Here is a 16,654-nt window from a genome sequence, read left to right as displayed (position 1 = left end):
GGAGCTGAAGGGACAATAGCGGCGGCAGCTTCCATCTTTCCTGTGTGTGGGGAGCGCGCCCCGTGCCTGCGCTCGTGGGACCTCCTCGAGGACCTGGGGGGCTATTCATGCTCCCAAGTGACAGGGGGGAAACGGGGTCAGGGAGAGAGGCGGACAGGGTTAGGGTTCTTTGTCCTGGACTCCAGCGGCCATCGGTTTGCCTTCTGCTTGACCACGCTCTGAGCCGGGGTGCTGGGAGAACAAACTTACTGTGCCCGAGCCGGGGCTGGGCCCAGCCCTCGCATAGTTTTTTAAAACCAGGGACTGGCCTTGAAAAGTCCCTGGACACAGCCAGTTTAGTCTCACCCAGCTTCAGCTAGTGTATGTTGCAAGACTAACCTGACCTGCATAAGCCTCTGGAAATAAGCAAAAACAACTCTCCCAGGGTGGCCAGGAGGTACCCACAGATCAATTCCCTATCATTTAAGAACAGGCTAATATTATAATCGATCACCTTGGAGCAAAGTAATTGCTCCCTCAGAAAAACTTACACAAGTTCTTTGTAACAACCTACGCTCCCGTGTTCCATGTTCAGCTCCGCGTCCATTCCATGTCCGGGTTGTAGCCTCTTGGCTCACTGTCTTTTTGTTGGGAGCACTATAAGCTTTTACTAGCCACCACTTCGAACTTTTCATACGATTTTCCCTTACTTGAGCCCTTGAGGTGAGGTACCCTATTATACCCCTTTCACCAATAAGGACAAGGCAGCTAATGGTGGGAGTTCCTGGTTCAGACTCACAGACACAAAAAGTGGGAGCACCAGGATTTGAGCCTGAAAGCAGACTCAGGTAGGTGGGCACTTTTTTCATTGTCTACACCTAATTTTTTTAAAAACACAGTTCAGTTCCAGGTCCTGCACTGGATGCCTTCAGGATAGGGACGTGAGTAGGATGGTATCCTTGGCCTCCAGGAGCTCAAAGTCCAATTAGGGCCATACACTGGTATAGCAGAAGCTATTGTTATACTGGGAGGCTCCATAAAGTGTTTCCCCAACTTAGAAATCAGAATACCCTGAGCTAGTCAAGTTAATCTCACGGATGGTATAAAACTATCCATGGCTCCCTATTACCCCCAGAAATAAATCTGAAATTCTAACATTGTTGCAAAGGGACAGACCCCTGCCTACCTCTCCTGCCAGTCTGAACCCATCCTCCCCCTCACTGGCCACACCTCAGCATGTCTAGGTTCTTCCCTCCCACTTCTGACCCCCACGATTATACCAGCCTTGCTGCCGGAGAGTGGTCCCTGCCAACTCCCTCCTCTGGCGTCTCCTCTTCTCCAGGCCTCAGCGTACGCTCTCCAGATGCCTCTCTTCCCTCACTCAAGCCCCAGATAAGCCCCCTTCTCAGCATTTTGCAATCTTGAAATTACTTAATTTATACCCATTTGTTCAACCTGTGTCTCTCCTATTAGATCAGAAGTGGCTTCAGGATGAGGACGGTGTTTGATTTACCCCTGCATGCTCAGTACTAGCTCCAGCCAGACCCCAGTCCAGGATTTGCAAAAATTATCCATTGTTGATTGCAACTGTCTAACCAGCTGTTTAACTAGAATAAGTTACCTTGCTTTTCTGGGGCCCACTTTCTCATTCATTAAAGGGGAGAGTGGCATTATAATTATGCCAGCTTCCTACCTAGGGCTGTTGGGAGAATTAAATGAGCGTATTTAGGCAAGGTGCATGGAACAACGCCTGACATAGAGAAAGTGCTTTGTGAAGGTGTGTCCCAGGGGACTGAGAGGAATTGCTTACTGGGTTTTACTTTGGAATGACGGAAACGGTTTGCAACTAGGTAGAGGTGCTGTTGCACAACATCTGGGAATGTTCTAGATGCCACTGAATCATTCGCTTTAAAAGGTTTAATTTTATGTTAGGTAACTTTCACCTCAATAAATTCTTTTCAAAGTGTGTGTCTGCTTGCATTAGTCCACTCAGGCTGCCGGAACAAAGTACCACAGGCTGGGGGGCTTGAATAATAGAAACACCCTTTTTCACAGTCTGGAGGCCTAAGGGCCACGGTCGATGGCCTGCATAAGCCATAAGAGGGTGGGTTTCCTGCTTGTCGCTGGCTGTCGTCTCTCTGTGTCCTCCCTGGTCATCTCCTCCTATCATAAGGACACCATTTTACCTAACGACCTCATTTTACCCTAATCAGCTCATTAAAGACCCTGTCTCCAAATACCCTCACACTTGAGGTACTGAGGGTAAGAACTTCAACATCTGAATTTGGGGGCCCACTATCGCCACCGCTGAGATTCATCATTAAAGCAGAAAGGTCTAGAGTAGCCCTGGTTCACGGCAGATCCGGGATAGGGTCATGCTTTGGGGCCTCTAACTTCAGTGGAAGTTTCCAGGCCTTGACTCACCTTTTACTAGCAGCGCTTGTTTGTCACTCCACTGCTTCTTGAAGTGCTGGTTGACATCAGCTTCTGTGCTCCCACACTCTCCTGGCCCAGGACTACTTCTGGGATGCTCCATCTCAGATTCACCCTCACGGTACTTGTTGGGTTGGGGGCTCAGCCACAAGCCCCCTTCTTTTACTTTCTCAGCCCTGTCTCCAAGCTGAGTGACAACCCAAACCTGGTTCACTGTCCATGTCTCTCTCAGGCCAGCCCATGCCTTAGAGATCACATTCCCTTAGCCCCTGTTCCCCTGACTCTGTGTGGGCCCCCCCACTCCTTTGTCCTGTCCCCATGATTGCTGCCGCAGGAAAGGACTGCCCATTCATCCTTCTGTTCCTGCAAAACCTGAACTTGTTATCATCCTTGTTACCTCTCTCCCTCACCATCCATATCCAAATGCTCAGTGGAGATCAACTCATGCCTCAGCGTCCTCATCTGTAAAATGGGGACAACAACAGATCTTCCTGTCGAAGGGAATAATACATATTGTTATACTGGAAAAGTATCATTGTTGCATAACAAATAACCCCAAAATTAGTGGCTACAACCAGCCTTGCTTTTGTGTTCTTAACTCTGTGGGCCAGGGCTAGGGGTAAAGTCTCAGCCAGCACCTCTGAACTGGAAGAAGGTGGCAGGCTCTGGAATCTGTGCTCTTGGAGTTACATACTTACCTCTATCACCACACAGGGCCTGCAAAAGGGTCTGGAGTTGATTTTCAGCCAACAGTGGGCTGAGAGATACCGTCCACATTCAAGACCCCTATGGGGGTTACATTTTCTGTGTCTGGTTTCTGGAGGGAGACTTTTTCTGGCACAGGAAAGCAATTCTCTTTCTGAAAGATCCCAACCTGTATTTCTCGGAATCTGTCTCCTTCTATCTCTCCTCAGCTGCTATCCCAGTCCAGGTCCCCGTGGTGACTCCTAATGGACACCGGCCCAGCCTCTGGCATCTCCACTGTCCCTGAGAGCATGAAACAAAGTTTCCAGCCCATTTAGCTAAAGGCAGACCCCAAAGCCGCCCCCACAGCTGCCTGTGATTTGCAAGCTGTTCTGATAAACCACTATTGCTTTTTTATCAAGGACAACACTCAGGCCCTCCTTCTTTCTTCTTGTCCTCACAAAGATGACCAAGATGCTGTGTGGGGGGGGGGGGGGGGGAAGGGATCACATAATCTGCCAATCCAGAAAATTCCCTCTATGACTTTGGAAAAGTCACTGTTAATTTCACTGAACAGGCATTAAGCCAGACTGTGAGGGGCAGCACAGGTAATGTGAACTCCTACCCTTTTCCTAAATAGCCGAGCACTGCTTTATACACAAGCTCTGGAGATTACTGGTAACTCGACCCCAGGTCAGAAGACCTGAGTCCTTACAGTCTTTCCTAGCCCACCCTAAACTCACCCTAGTGAATTGCCTTTATCTTGGGAATAACCAAACTTCCGCATCCTTATGAAGAACAGGTGGTTACAGTTTGGAACAAGGAGCCCCTATAGATTCCCCGGCCACATCAAGGCCAGGACACTGTCTTCCTTGGTATTTATACTTCAAAGAGACAGCTCCCAGGTCCTCGGGCAAAAAAACAGGCCTTTGCTATGTAGGTAACAGGCCAGAGGTTTCTTCAAATTTTAAAAAGATTTGCAAAATGGATTTCGGTTGCGCAATGGAACATTATTCAGACATAAAAGGGAATGAAGCGGCTACCTGAGTGACATTTGAGAGCACGAGAAGGTCAGGATGCAAAAGGACAAATGGCCTATGATCACCTCTCAGACATGGCTAGAAGAGGTCAGTTGGTAGAGACAGAATGTGGATTAGAAGCTCCCCGGGACTGGGGGGGCAGGAGGGAAAGTTAGGCCTTCAAGGATACCGTTTCTATTTAGGGTGAAGAAAAGATTTGGAAGGAGAGAATGGTTGCAGTTTCACTGCAACCTGGTGGCTATCGTTAATGCCACAAATTGTGTTCCTTAAAAATAGTTAAGTGGTACATTATCTGTTTGGTGTATTTTACCATGACTTTTAAGGATAGCACACACAAAACAGATTTACCTACATAGCAAAGAGACCAAAGCAACACACACACATACACACACACAATTCCTTAAGGAAATGCTCTAAGAAGGGAGCAGGAAACAGTCTCTTTCCCTTTTAGTAACAGGGAAAACTCTTATAAATTTACCCCACGGTAACTTGCTGAACTGCCCACCATATTCAACGGAGAGTCGGTTACCTCACCCCTCATTCCAGCTTACAAGCCCCTAATGTGAGCCCAAATCCTTGCCCAACCTCCTCCCAGTCCCTGCCTACTGCACCCCTAAATCCTCCAGAGGGCTCCCCCCACACTCTTGCAGCAGTGTTTCTCCATATATTAAGTGAGACCATCGGTGTTTGTCTTCCTCCTGATTTACTTCATTTAGCCTTATCCTTTCCAGTTCTACCCATGTTGATCCTTTTTTACAGCTGAGAGGGGGAGAGTTGTGGGTGGAGGTGGGGAGGTGCCAGAGTCCAAAGGAACATGCTGGAGCATGGTTGGGGCACTGGTGGTGGGCAGATAGGCAAGAAAGCACATTTAGCCAAAGAAGCAGATAAAAGATATAAACTGGGGGCCACCCTGGTGGTGCAGGGGTTAAAGTTCCCAGCAATAACAACCTATGGACAGCCACTGCAGCATGAGTTTGATCCCCAGCCAGAGAGCTGACCCACATGGCACAGCAGACCTCTCCTGTCTCGCCCGCTGCTCCCCTCAGCAGTGTATTTCGTCAGTCTGCCTGTTCTGTTCCCTGCTCTGTCTCTGGTGAATCCTCTCACCCCCCCGCACCTCTGGCCTACACCCCAGTTCTTGTATGCTTAAATAAATAAACATAAATCTCTTTTTAAAAAATGTAAACTGACTTTACCTCAGTTAACATAATTTATAGGAGAAAAAACAAAAGCAAAAGGTAACTACGTAGGGCCTCCCAGGTGGCGCAGCGGTTGAGCGCTGGGTTGCGAAGCTGCCCTCAGCCTCTGTAGTGCCGGTTCGATCCCCGGCTGCTCCCCGGCCACCAAAGGAGGGTCCCACATGGCGCGCAGACCTCTCCTGCCGCCCGCTGCTGCCCTCAGCAGTGTACCTCGGTCCTTCTGCCTGCTCTGCTCCCCGCTCTGGCTCTGGTGGATTCTCTCACCCTCCCGCGCTTCTGACTGTACCCAGTGCTTGTATAAATAAATAAAAAATAAATCTTAAAAAAAAAAAAAGGTAACTATGTAATGCGATGGGTATGTTGATGGTAGTGGTCATAGCATATCCTATTTTTGATATGTAGACATATCAAAAATTAAACCATGCACATTAAATAGATACCATTCCTGCTTGTCAATCATAGCTCAATAAAGCTGAAAAAAAAAGCGGGGGTGGGGGGGTGAACCCTATCTGTGTGGAGGAGAGGTGTCTTTCTGCTATCTTTGCAGAGAATGTCAACATTCCTTTCCCAGGAGAGCTGCACAGACTCCCTCAGGTCCTCAATGGAGTTCCTTGTGCTCAAATAAATATCCACATCCTTTCTCTCCAGGCCCGGCTCCCTCCCCCCTGGGGGGGTTGCCCTGCTTCGCTGCTCCACCTTCTCCTTTAGATTTTCTTTTCTTTTTTTCAAACATTTATTTTTATTTATTAATTTATTTATTTATACAAGCACTGGGTACAGTGAGAAGCGTGGGAGGGTGAGAGAATTCACCAGAGCCAGAGCGGGGAGCAGAGCAGGCAGAAGGACCGAGGTACACTGCTGAGGGGAGCAGCGGGCGGCAGGAGAGGTCTGTGTGCCATGTGGGACGTGGCCCGGGAGCAGCCGGGGATCGAACCGGCACTGCAGAGGCTGCGGGCAGCTTCGCAACCCAGCGCTCAACCGCTGCGCCACCGGGGAGGCCCTCTCCTTTAGATTTTCAATTGCTGACCACAGACCAGGTGAATTGCTTCTGGATCACCCCCTGCCCAATCCCCTTTCTTTCCTGCAGTGGATATTCCTATTCCCAAGTGTCCTAATACAGGCAACCTGTGCTCTGCTTCATTGCACGACACCGATATCTCACTTTTTACAGTGGAAGTTTTGAGACAACCCTGCATGGGATCATTTTTCCAACATGGGCGCCATTTTCCAACAGCACACACTGTCTGCATTTCTCTGCCATTTAGTTAGCCACGTGGCAGCACATGCACTGGGTCTGCAGGGTGAGAGAATTCACCAGAGCCAGAGCGGGGAGCAGAGCAGGCAGAAGGACCGAAGTACACTGTGTCAGCATTTGTGGGACCCTCCTCTGGTTCGAACCGCAGACCGTACGTGGCTTTTTTGATGGAGCCTAAAGTGAAGCTCCAGCATAAAACACAGCTCTCCTAAAAATCAGCAAACCCTGTGAAATCAGGACCTCTGGCCATTTTGTCCCAATATCCCTGGCTGTCCTGCTGGGGTGCAGGGAGGTCTCACACTGTCCTACAGACACATGCCTTAAGATTGACCAGGCCCACCACCCTGTCCTGCCCAGTTGCTCCCTCACCTTCCTCTGGTCTCTCTGGAGTCACCTTATTGTTAAGGTCTTCCCTGACCACCTCTATAAACTCTCCCTCACTCTGCTTTGTTTTCCAAAGTTACTTCTCACCATCTAACATGCTCTCTCTTTTTTAAATTGTTTCTCCTTCCAGAAGATTGTAAGGGCTACCGGTTGGCTTCCAGAGCCTATGAAAGGGCCTGCCTGGTGGTCAGTGCTCATTATATTTCTGCTGAGTGTGTGTGAAGGAATTCTTCAAAGGGCAAGTGATTGAGCTGAATGGAATTTGCACTGAGGGGGTTGTAAATCTCAGAGGGCTGGGGTGGGGGTGCTGTTGTTTCTATGGTCTCCAACTGAACCCACAGGATCTTCACGTGACCCCCAAACATGCTCATATCCTAATCCCTGAAACCTGTGAATATATAAACAATGTGGGTTCCCCCCTCACCCCCACCACCTCTACCATCAAGCAATGCTCTGTCACCAGTGGGGTGTCCTACAATTGAGCTCCATTCTGACACCATCTATGGGAAGATAACATCATATCCCACAGGTGAAGGGCCTGGGCCAACAGGGACCACGGCCCCCATTTAGAAACCAGCTCAAAGTCTAGTGTTTCTCACACTGGCTACAGATCTGAGGTTGCCAGGACCCCCTCCTCAGCTTTGATTAACTTGCTAGAATGACTTGCAGATCTCAGAGGAGCCTTTTACTTATTAGATTATCTGTTTATCATGAAAGGATATCAGTGGGGAACAGGATGAGACACAGAGGACAAGGTATGCAGGAGGGCCACAGAGCTTCCGTCCTTCCATACCACGTGTTCCCCAACACGGGAGCTCTCCAAATCCTATCCTTTTGGGATTTTATGGGGGTCTTATTACACAGGCATGATCAATGAACCCAGAGGTCAGGGGGTGGACCTTTAATCACATGGTTGGTTTCCCTGGCAACCAGTTCTCAGTTGTTTTCCAAAAGTCACCTCATTAACATAAACTCAGGTGTGGGAGAAAGGGCTTGTGATGAATATCAAGAACCCCTTTATCACTCATCACTAAGGAAATTGCAAGGGTTTTGGGAGCTCAGTGTCAGGAACAAGCACAAAAACCAAATAACTATTTCCTATAATAAGTTATGATATCACAGTTGCCTTAAGGACAACAGGGACTTTGCAGATGGAATTAAAACTGGAATGTTGAGGTGGGGAGATTAACAACCTCGGTGGGTCCTGTCATCACTAGGGGTTCTTAAGGGGGGTGGGGAGAGGATGGAAGCTGAGGACAGAGTGATGCTGGGCCACAAGCCAAGAAACAGGGGCAGCTCTAGAAGCTGGAAAACACAAGATCATTCTTCCCTGGAGCAGCAGCTATATGAAACGAGTACAGATTTAATACAGATTTTTGTATTCGTTTTCTATGGCTGTTGCGACACATTACTGCAACTTAGTGGTTTACAGCCACACGCATTTATTATCTTACTGCTCTGGGTGTCCGCAAACTCGAGTGGGTCTCGGGGGATAAAGTAAAGGTGTCGGCTGAACTGTGTTCCTTTGGGGGGGCTCTCAGTGCAAATCCCTCTTTTCCCATTTCTGGCTGGTAGAGCCACCTGCACCTGGGTTGGTAGCTGTGTGACTGTGGCGCTGCAGCCCTAATGCAGAGGCCGGGGAGATGTGATTGTTACTCAGCGTTCCTGGGACAATCGGTATAGCGAAGACATAGAGGCAGATAAAACACACACACACAACTATGGCAAAGTCCTACCTCCAATATGCTGGGTGATTGGTACAGACAAGAAGCATGGGTGGGCGGTGGAGAAGGGCGTCCCTGGAAAGGAGGTGTTTGAATCAAACCCTCTGCAATAGAGGTGGTACAGGCAGAGATAAGAGAAATTCAGCTTTCCAGGTGGGGGCAGAGGGTGGCAGAAGCACAGGCCTGGCAGAAGAAAAACAAAAGCTGTGTTTAGCTGCTGGGGAAGTGGAGGTGGGGGAGATGCAGACAGGAAGGCTTGAGTGGAGCAGTAGGGGAAACAATGACAGAGGGTTGATCCTGCTCTTCTGGTGGGGGGAGGGGCGGGCATCAAATGCCCTTGAGCAAGTCCCGCCCGGGCTTTGTTCAACTTAGTGGTCTACAGAAAATGCAAGTTTTCAGGAAAGGGCATCTGGGGCCAATGTGCTTTTCAAGGAAGGCGAGGCCACCAGCTTGGAGGATAAAGGAACAGGTGTCTCCTCTTACAGATTTGGCCGGCAGCTTTTTTGGTAGTACCTGCATTTTCGTTAGCCATTCTTTGCAAGGCCTCCCCAACAAAACTGATTCAATTACTCACTGCACAATGGTTCATGAATGCCACAGATACCACACCTTGAGTTTATAGCACGTCTCAGACGTTTTTCTCGCACTTCAGTTTCTTTACCCCCGCCATGGCCCGTTGAGACAAGAATGGAGCAGAGGCGAGGGCAGCTCATCGTACTTGAAAATCTCAGAATTCTTGAAAACATTAAATGAGAGAGGAGCCGAGAGAGTGAGACTTCCATTCTTGGCTTCTGACATCAACTCAGACTTCTAGCACAGAAAAGCTGGGATGCAGAAGCAAGGAGGACCCCGCCCCACCCTCCAGTCTAGTAAAGAGTTTGAATTTGGGTTTTGGAAATCACTTTACTAATCACTCTGGTTTAAATCTTCTGCTATTTGATGAACTTAATCTTATTTTCCTCCAGAGCCATCGCTAAAGTGATTTCCTTTTAATGAAGCAGGTTAAGCTCTGCATTGACCCATCCGATCGTAAATACTTTCCCGTTTTCTCTCTTGCTAATCTTGCCAAGCAAACAATGAGAAAATAAGCATCCATATTACCTAGCTGGCTGGGAAGCCCACATTCTAGGTTGATCTGCTGGTTCCCCTTTTCCTCTCCCCCCTGGGTTTCCTACCACCTCTCCTTTCCATGGGGTGTGGAAGGTTCTGTATTGGTGTAAACTGGGATTTTTCTCCCAGTTGCCGGGATGCATATACATTTAAATGGCTCCCACCTCCTCTGAGGCTGGGTCCCTGAAAATTCTAGTGTGAGAATCATGCAGGAAACTTGTTAAAAATGTGAGTGGGTCTCAGACCTGATCCCTTGTGAGTGCTAACAGCAGGGACAGGCAGGTGGAGGGAGAGATCAAAGTGGCTTTAACAATGAGTGGTCCCTGTGCTGGCAGGTGGCCTGAGGAAGCCTGAGAAACCCAGGCATTGTGTCAAGTGGAAAATAGCAATGGCATCAAGGTGGAGCTGTTTGGAGCTCTGGTGAGAGATAAAGGCTAAGAAAGCTGGAAGGAACCAGAACAGGCAGCTTAGTGTATTTGCTCGCGTATTGGGCTGCTCTATGCTATTCCAGGCCATTCTATTGAGTCCTAGCCTGCTCTACGTCACGTATCTTAACTCACTTAATCTTATGCAAGACAATGAGGTCAAAACAACTGCAGTCCATTTGACAGTGAAGAAATGAAGGTTCAGAAAAGTACGGTGACTCATCCAAAGTCACACAGCTAGGAAGTGGACGAGCTGGGATTGAGCAGGGACAGTTTAAGGTCTCTTAGCAGCAACCCTGGCTGGTGGTTAAGAAGGCAGATTCTAGAACTAGACCGTTTGGGTTTAAACTCCAAGCCTTAACATTTACTCCATATGTGGACCTTGCACAAGCTGGTTGATGGCCTTGTGCCTCAGTTTCCCAACTTTTTAATTGGGGAGAACAACCACAACATGTCAAAGTGTTCTTGAGAAGGCTGACATTTAATGAGCTAGCCATTATTTTTACTCATGACTCAATTTCTGCAGGGCAGTGTTGAGCTGCCCGCCTTCATTCACACCCAACTCCGACATGCATCTCACACGTGAACTTGGGCCTGAGGCTCAGGGATGGGGTGGAGGAGTCAGGAATGGTGTGTTGGGTAAATTACTCTAATTTAAATGGCCATGCCAGTGGTTTATGACCAGGAAGTATGTGCGAATGTCACGCCGCAGCACCCAAAGGCCATATGCAAAAGGGTCTGGTGATACCTTAGCACCTCCCCGGCCACTTGTCCTTGTACAGCGATCACCTTGGGTGTCTAGAGAGTGCCGCTTCATCTGTCCTTTGGGTGGTTCTGAGGTGTCTTCCTTTCAGAACTAGGTCCAAGGCCAGCCAGGAGTTAGGTTTTGGGGTCCTCAACTTGTGTGTACAGGAAGGGCTGAGGGGGCAGGGGTAGAGAGTCCTTGGAGTCCTCTCTGTGAATGCAGCTGTGATGGGGGCAGAAATGTCCACGAGATGGGTGGGGAGGAAGCTGAGGTGAGGATTCCAGATCCGTGTTGACAATCAAGAACTCTTCGTTTGGCTGCAAGGCGCGTCCTCAGAAGGTCAGCCCCTGGGGGAATGGGTTTCATCTTGTGGGAGCTGCTTCCTCCAGGACTGCTGGATGGAAGGGTATGATGTCCGGTCTTCTCGTCTCAAGATGGGATGCTCTGAAAAGCCAGTTTTAAAATTCTCAGCAGGTTGGCTGAAGTTTCTGCTTGATGCTCTGGCAGCTCAGACTTTCCTCATCACCAGTTAGGTTCTTCTCCCCCCACTCCTTCCCAAGAGCAGCCCTCATCAGCCTCCAGCTACCTCTGTCTCAGAAGGGAGTTCCCGGGACATCTAGCCCACGTCAGAGGCTAAGGCATGAGAAATTCCGAGCCAATCAAACAAAAGACAATAGTCGGTCAAGTTGAGTCCACTTTTTAATATGTTAACCATAATGCAAACAGGCATAAGTAGACTTTTGTTGAATTCCATCAAATGAGAAGATGAGAACTATACAGAAGAGCATGCGGTGAACACAGCCTGGACAACCTCGCAAAGAGCGTGGGGGTGGGTGTCAGTCCTTTGAGGACGGTGCTGGAGCACATGGGACACTGGGCAGAGAATTAGCAGCATCGAGAGAGCTCAGAGGTAGGGGGAGTCCGAGATTCCAACAGCGTGTGCGTGTGTGTGTGTGTGTGTGTGTGTGTGGTGAGATGCCACATCCACTCCACCCACCTCCCCAAACCCCAGTGGAAACCCATGGAGGAGGGTACAGCAACTTGGAACAACCGACCATGCACTCTCCTGATTTTCACTGCTGAGCCCGGCATGGGTCTTAACAATCACGACAACATGACAACAATGAAAACTGGGTGGAGGCAGGGAGCAGGGTACCGGAGGGGCTGGCTGAGCCGGCACAGGTGTGCTGGGCCTCCCGGGCCTTCATCTGAACAGATGCCAAGAACGCAGCCTCTTCCTGAAACAGAACCACCTTCCTCTGTCTTGGGAGGAGTTTCTGAAACCACATGGTGTTATTCCCCCTTGAGAGCATTCAAATCTCAGTTTGGCAGCAGAGAATGGAAACAAAACTACAGACTGAGGGAAGCTCTCCTTACTCCAGGGGCCGGCTGCCCAGGCCTGGGGCAGCCAGTGGCCCCCCAGTGGACACTGGGCAATGTCCAAGGACATATCTGGTTGTCACCACTGGTGGGGGAGGTGCTGTGGGCCTGCAGTGGGTGGAGCCAGGGGTGCTGCTCAGCATCTACTACACACTGGTCAGCTCTTCCCGACAAAGTATCCTCCAGCCTCGGTGCCAGAGTGCGGAGGTTAAGAAACCTGGTCCAGGTCTTCTAGTGCTTAGGAAGCAAGTCTGGGCACTACGATGTTCTGGAATTGTTTTCTAGCAGACTGTGGAAAGCAGCACGTTAAGGCAGATTTGTTCCTGCCAGCCAGGGCCACCTCATTGGCAATTTGCTCCTTTCTGGACCCAAGAGACATGTCCTGTGTACTCAGAACCATTCAGATATTCCCGGACAGAACAGATGTACAGGCGCACTGAGGCCGGTCTCCTCCTGGCCGTCCCCCTTGCACTGGGCTTAGGCAAGCAGCGACAGAAAACAGAGCCTGCTTTCCAGGGGTAAAGGTTTCCCTGGGTCTCAGGGGAGAGACATATCTGTGTTTGGGACCCTTGTCCCCAGGCAGGGGCTTGCAGTGCCCCAGGAGGGGTGGGGTGGGACACACAGGAGAGGCCCAGGGCAAGTTCAGGTCTGTAGGACCATCGTGGTGAGTCCCAGGGGGCAGGTTCCTCCCTCAGGCTCTTGGACTGGTATTTGTCCCTCACAGCTCTTGGCCTCTAATTCTTGAATGAAACAGGACATTTGGGCGCAGGAGCCTGGACAGAGGCTGGTGGCAGACAGGGGTATATGGACAGGTCACAGAGGAAGCTCAGATGAGAATTTCCTTCTTGTCACCATAGGCAGTTTATTGCCTATTCAGACAGAAGGTTTTGAGGGAAGAGGGCACAGTGACGTGCTGGAGATGGGGCAGTGGAGATGGAAATTTACAAGTAAACACAGCCAGCTTAAAACAAAATCTAAAGTTCATGGCTTTCCTAACAGCACAAATGAAAAGGCTATGCCAGGCCAAAGCCATCAGGGTGAAGGGACTGGGCGTTTGGCTTGTCCATCCTGGCAGGGCCCATCTGCCCCATGATCTGGGTCAGAGAGTCCACGGTCCACTTGTTTTTTTGGACTTAAGGCAAAACCTGACCTCCTTTCAGAAGCCCAAAGCAGGTGGCTGCTGAGGGCTTGTTTGGCAAGAAAATCCTGTGTTCTGAGGCCAGTGTCTATTGGCTGGGGTCTGTTTTCTTTCTGTCCATCTAGGCTTGGCTGGACCTTGGAAGGATTCACTCTGTTGATTCGGGGAGTAGCTGGCTATTGTGTCAGCACTGCAAACTCACCTCTCTGCCCACCCCAGCCCCCAGCCTGTTTTCCTCATGGAACCCCTTTCTCAATGTAGAGGCAAGACTCTTAAATGTCCCCTTTGTTCTAGGACACATCAGTCTCCAGGTTGTGTTGATTTAACCCCTGGAATCCTTTTTATCACTATATCTGCCTCTTCCTTCATTCCAGCCAGGGTTACTGCAATCACCCAACTGTTTGATAGGCTGGAAAGCTATGCTCCAGGCTGCAGCCAGAATATTCCCTCTGAAGCATAATTCTATTGCTTTAATTTCCCCTTTGGAAAAAAAAAAAAACATTTTTAAGGTCTTCTTGTGGCCCATGGAAGAAAGTCTAAATTCCTTGATGCGCCACTCCCCTCTCCCCACTGCCTGCTCCTGGTCCATCTTCCAGCCCCTCAGCTTTCCAAAACTGGGCTACATCTGAGGACGGCCCTGATTTGCTCCAAATGCTCCCCATCCAGGTTTCTTCCCACTTCCTGGCACCTAGTCTCCCCCCAAACTGGCAGGTGGACTCCCACCCGTTTCTCAAACTGCAGACCTTTCTGTCTATCCTGAGAACTGTTACTTATCAACAGATTCTAATCTTCGATCAAAGAGGACCCGTATTTTGCTCTGCACACTCCATGGTTGGCGCCTTCCGCATACCAGAGAAGCAAGAAATCTTATCGATTAAGTGAAAAAAATATTTTGATTGCTTACAATGGGCCAAGTGCTGGAATGGGGGTATTTTAGGGTCATTATCTCATTTAGTTCACCTCTTTATACAGGTGGATTTGTAGACTGAGAAAGATGCAGACATCAGGCCCTGGCTGCCTACGGAAATGTGGCAGAAGTCTGCTTCCAAAACGGTTTTGGTGGATCTGAAGCATTTTCCCCCAAAGAAAGATAGTTAGTTGGTTGTCTCACTCCATAGAAACCAAGGAAACCCGCTCTCCTCCCAGAGAGGGTAACTACTCTTACTTCTTTTGAACACAAGGTAGGAGAATTGGATTCATAGAGACAATGGCTCCAGCTTCCTGGTTGCCGGGGATGCCTCGCTCCTCCTGGCCAAACTCACTTTTGTTAAACGAACTTGGGGCTACTACAGGCCAGTTCGAGGGGAGAAGAAAATAAAAGGTCCTGGCTAACCCCCAAACGCCCTAGAGGCAACCTTATTTTTGCTCATCTATTACAGGGACTGAACTCAAAGCCACCACCAGAGGGCAGCATTTACCCACCTGGAGCAGAGCTAACCTCTGAGCTGGGACTCCGCGCTGGGCCCTATTGGCTCCTAAACAGCCAGGCTTTTGGTATCAGGAATTGCAGCAAATGAGAGAAGTGCATCAGACCAGTCTCCTATCTTCTAAGCCAGGAGCTGTGAAGCAGCTTGTGTTGGGGATTGAAAGGTGTTTACTGAAAAAAAAAATCCTTTTAGGAAGAGAGATGAATTCTGGTGATGTAACCATTTCTTTGGGCTCCCTGACAAAACAAGACCATTTGCGTGCCTGCTTCCAGGAGGGCAGGAGTATATGAAGAAGGTGCCTGGCACATAGTAAGTGCTCATCAGTTTTTATTAGGTGATGGAAACTATTCGTGGGGAAAGCTTGATTGGGAGAGCAAGCAGCCATCCCTTTCTCTCTGACAGCGGACCAGTCCCTGGGGAGCCAGTGACATCTTAGGAGGACACGCCAAAGGCTTGAAGGGCTGGGAGGAAGGCCCCTGGGAGAAAAGCTCCCAGGAACCGCAGTAGCATTTGTAGGGAAGAAGTGGTTTCCAGGGGGCTTCCCTCCAGGTGAAAGAGGCTCAGCAGGGCGTGCCCAGGTTTGGTCTCTATGCCTAGGGCAGCCTGAGGGGGCGGGAGGCTTCAAGGCAGGTGGGGAGATCATAGCCCCCATGACTCCAGTTGCTGTGCCAGGTCTGGCATTGGCAGGGGCTCCAGAGAAGGGGAGAAAGGCGAGATACAGGTTGCCCTTTGGCTTTAAGACCCTCCCCTCCTGGGAATACCTCTTTGACCCCCCAGTTCTGAGGCCCATCCAAAGGCCAGGGCGTTTTTCTCATTGTCAGGGCCCCAAGCTGAGCGTCAAGAAAAGAATTCCCGCTGAGAGTCTACGCAGGAACCCGTCCTGCTGTATGCCAAACCAAAAGAGCAGGTGGGGACTGGCTGTGTGCTCCCACCCGAGTTGGGAGTGGCCGCCTCCCACTCTAGGCCCCAGGGCACACCCTGCATGGTCGTCCTGGGGCAGGTCACTGGCATTACCTGGCTTTCTCTGGGCACTGCTGGACATTGATTGATAAAGGGGGACGGGTGGAGTGGGCAGGGTTTGCCCAGCTGGGGCTCTTAAGAGCCCAGAAGAGGTTTTCCCCACCTAATCTCACAGGATCTAGTTCTGGGACTCCCCTTTCATTGCAGATGTCCCCCTCCACCATCGCGCACACCCCATGGCCTCACCCTTTACAAACAGGACAGTTAGGTGCTTCTGTGTGTTTCGGGGACACTGGCACAGACCCTTGATCTTGGACGCACAAGTCATTACTATGGGTTGGGGCACCTTCTTGGGCACCGAGGGCCTGCAGGTGCCGGCTGGCACACGACAGGATGCCGGAGACCCAGCCCATCACACACACTCGCGACCAAAACGGCGTCATAAAAAAGGACCAGGGGGCCGAGGACGGGCGCAGGACACGCCTGTCAAGGCCCCGGGGAACAGGGAACAGCGGTTCCCCGCCGCGAGCTGTCCCTCCCGGGAAGGGGACCCGGTCCTGTGGGAGCCACTGCGGGTCACGGAGGCGATGCACTGCAGCGGGAGATCAAGGAGCAGCTCAAGGGGGCCGAGGAGACCAGTGAGGGCGGGAACCCGGATGAGGAAAACCGGGGCGGCGACAGGACGAGAGGCAGGACAGGACGAGAGGCAGAGCGGGGGGCCGCGGGGGTCCCGAGGAAAAGGTGCAGCAGTGTCGGCGCGTAGAAACCTGC

General features: G+C 50.4%; 1 long non-coding RNA gene across 2 annotated transcripts; it reads right to left on the bottom strand.

Moving 5' to 3' along the window:
- Window positions 1–7: 7 nt before the first annotated feature.
- Window positions 8–16,629, bottom strand: LOC119244941 (uncharacterized). 2 transcript variants are annotated; one of them, XR_005125162.2, is made up of 5 exons: window positions 14,919–16,629; window positions 9,308–9,433; window positions 8,711–8,881; window positions 2,404–3,399; window positions 8–2,142 (listed from the first exon to the last, which is right to left on the bottom strand). It is a non-coding gene; the product is annotated as an uncharacterized LOC119244941 (long non-coding RNA). The 2 variants fall into 2 exon arrangements; XR_008551881.1 differs by having other exon boundaries at window positions 8–3,399.
- Between the last annotated feature and the right edge of the window lie 25 nt (window positions 16,630–16,654).

Source organism: Talpa occidentalis, unplaced genomic scaffold (assembly GCF_014898055.3).
Source record: "Talpa occidentalis isolate TD23 unplaced genomic scaffold, MPIMG_talOcc4v2.1 talOcc4.14, whole genome shotgun sequence".
NCBI classification, from domain to species: domain Eukaryota; kingdom Metazoa; phylum Chordata; class Mammalia; order Eulipotyphla; family Talpidae; genus Talpa; species Talpa occidentalis.
Note: the sequence above shows the minus strand (reverse complement) of the source record. Positions and strands in the feature narration are given on the sequence as shown.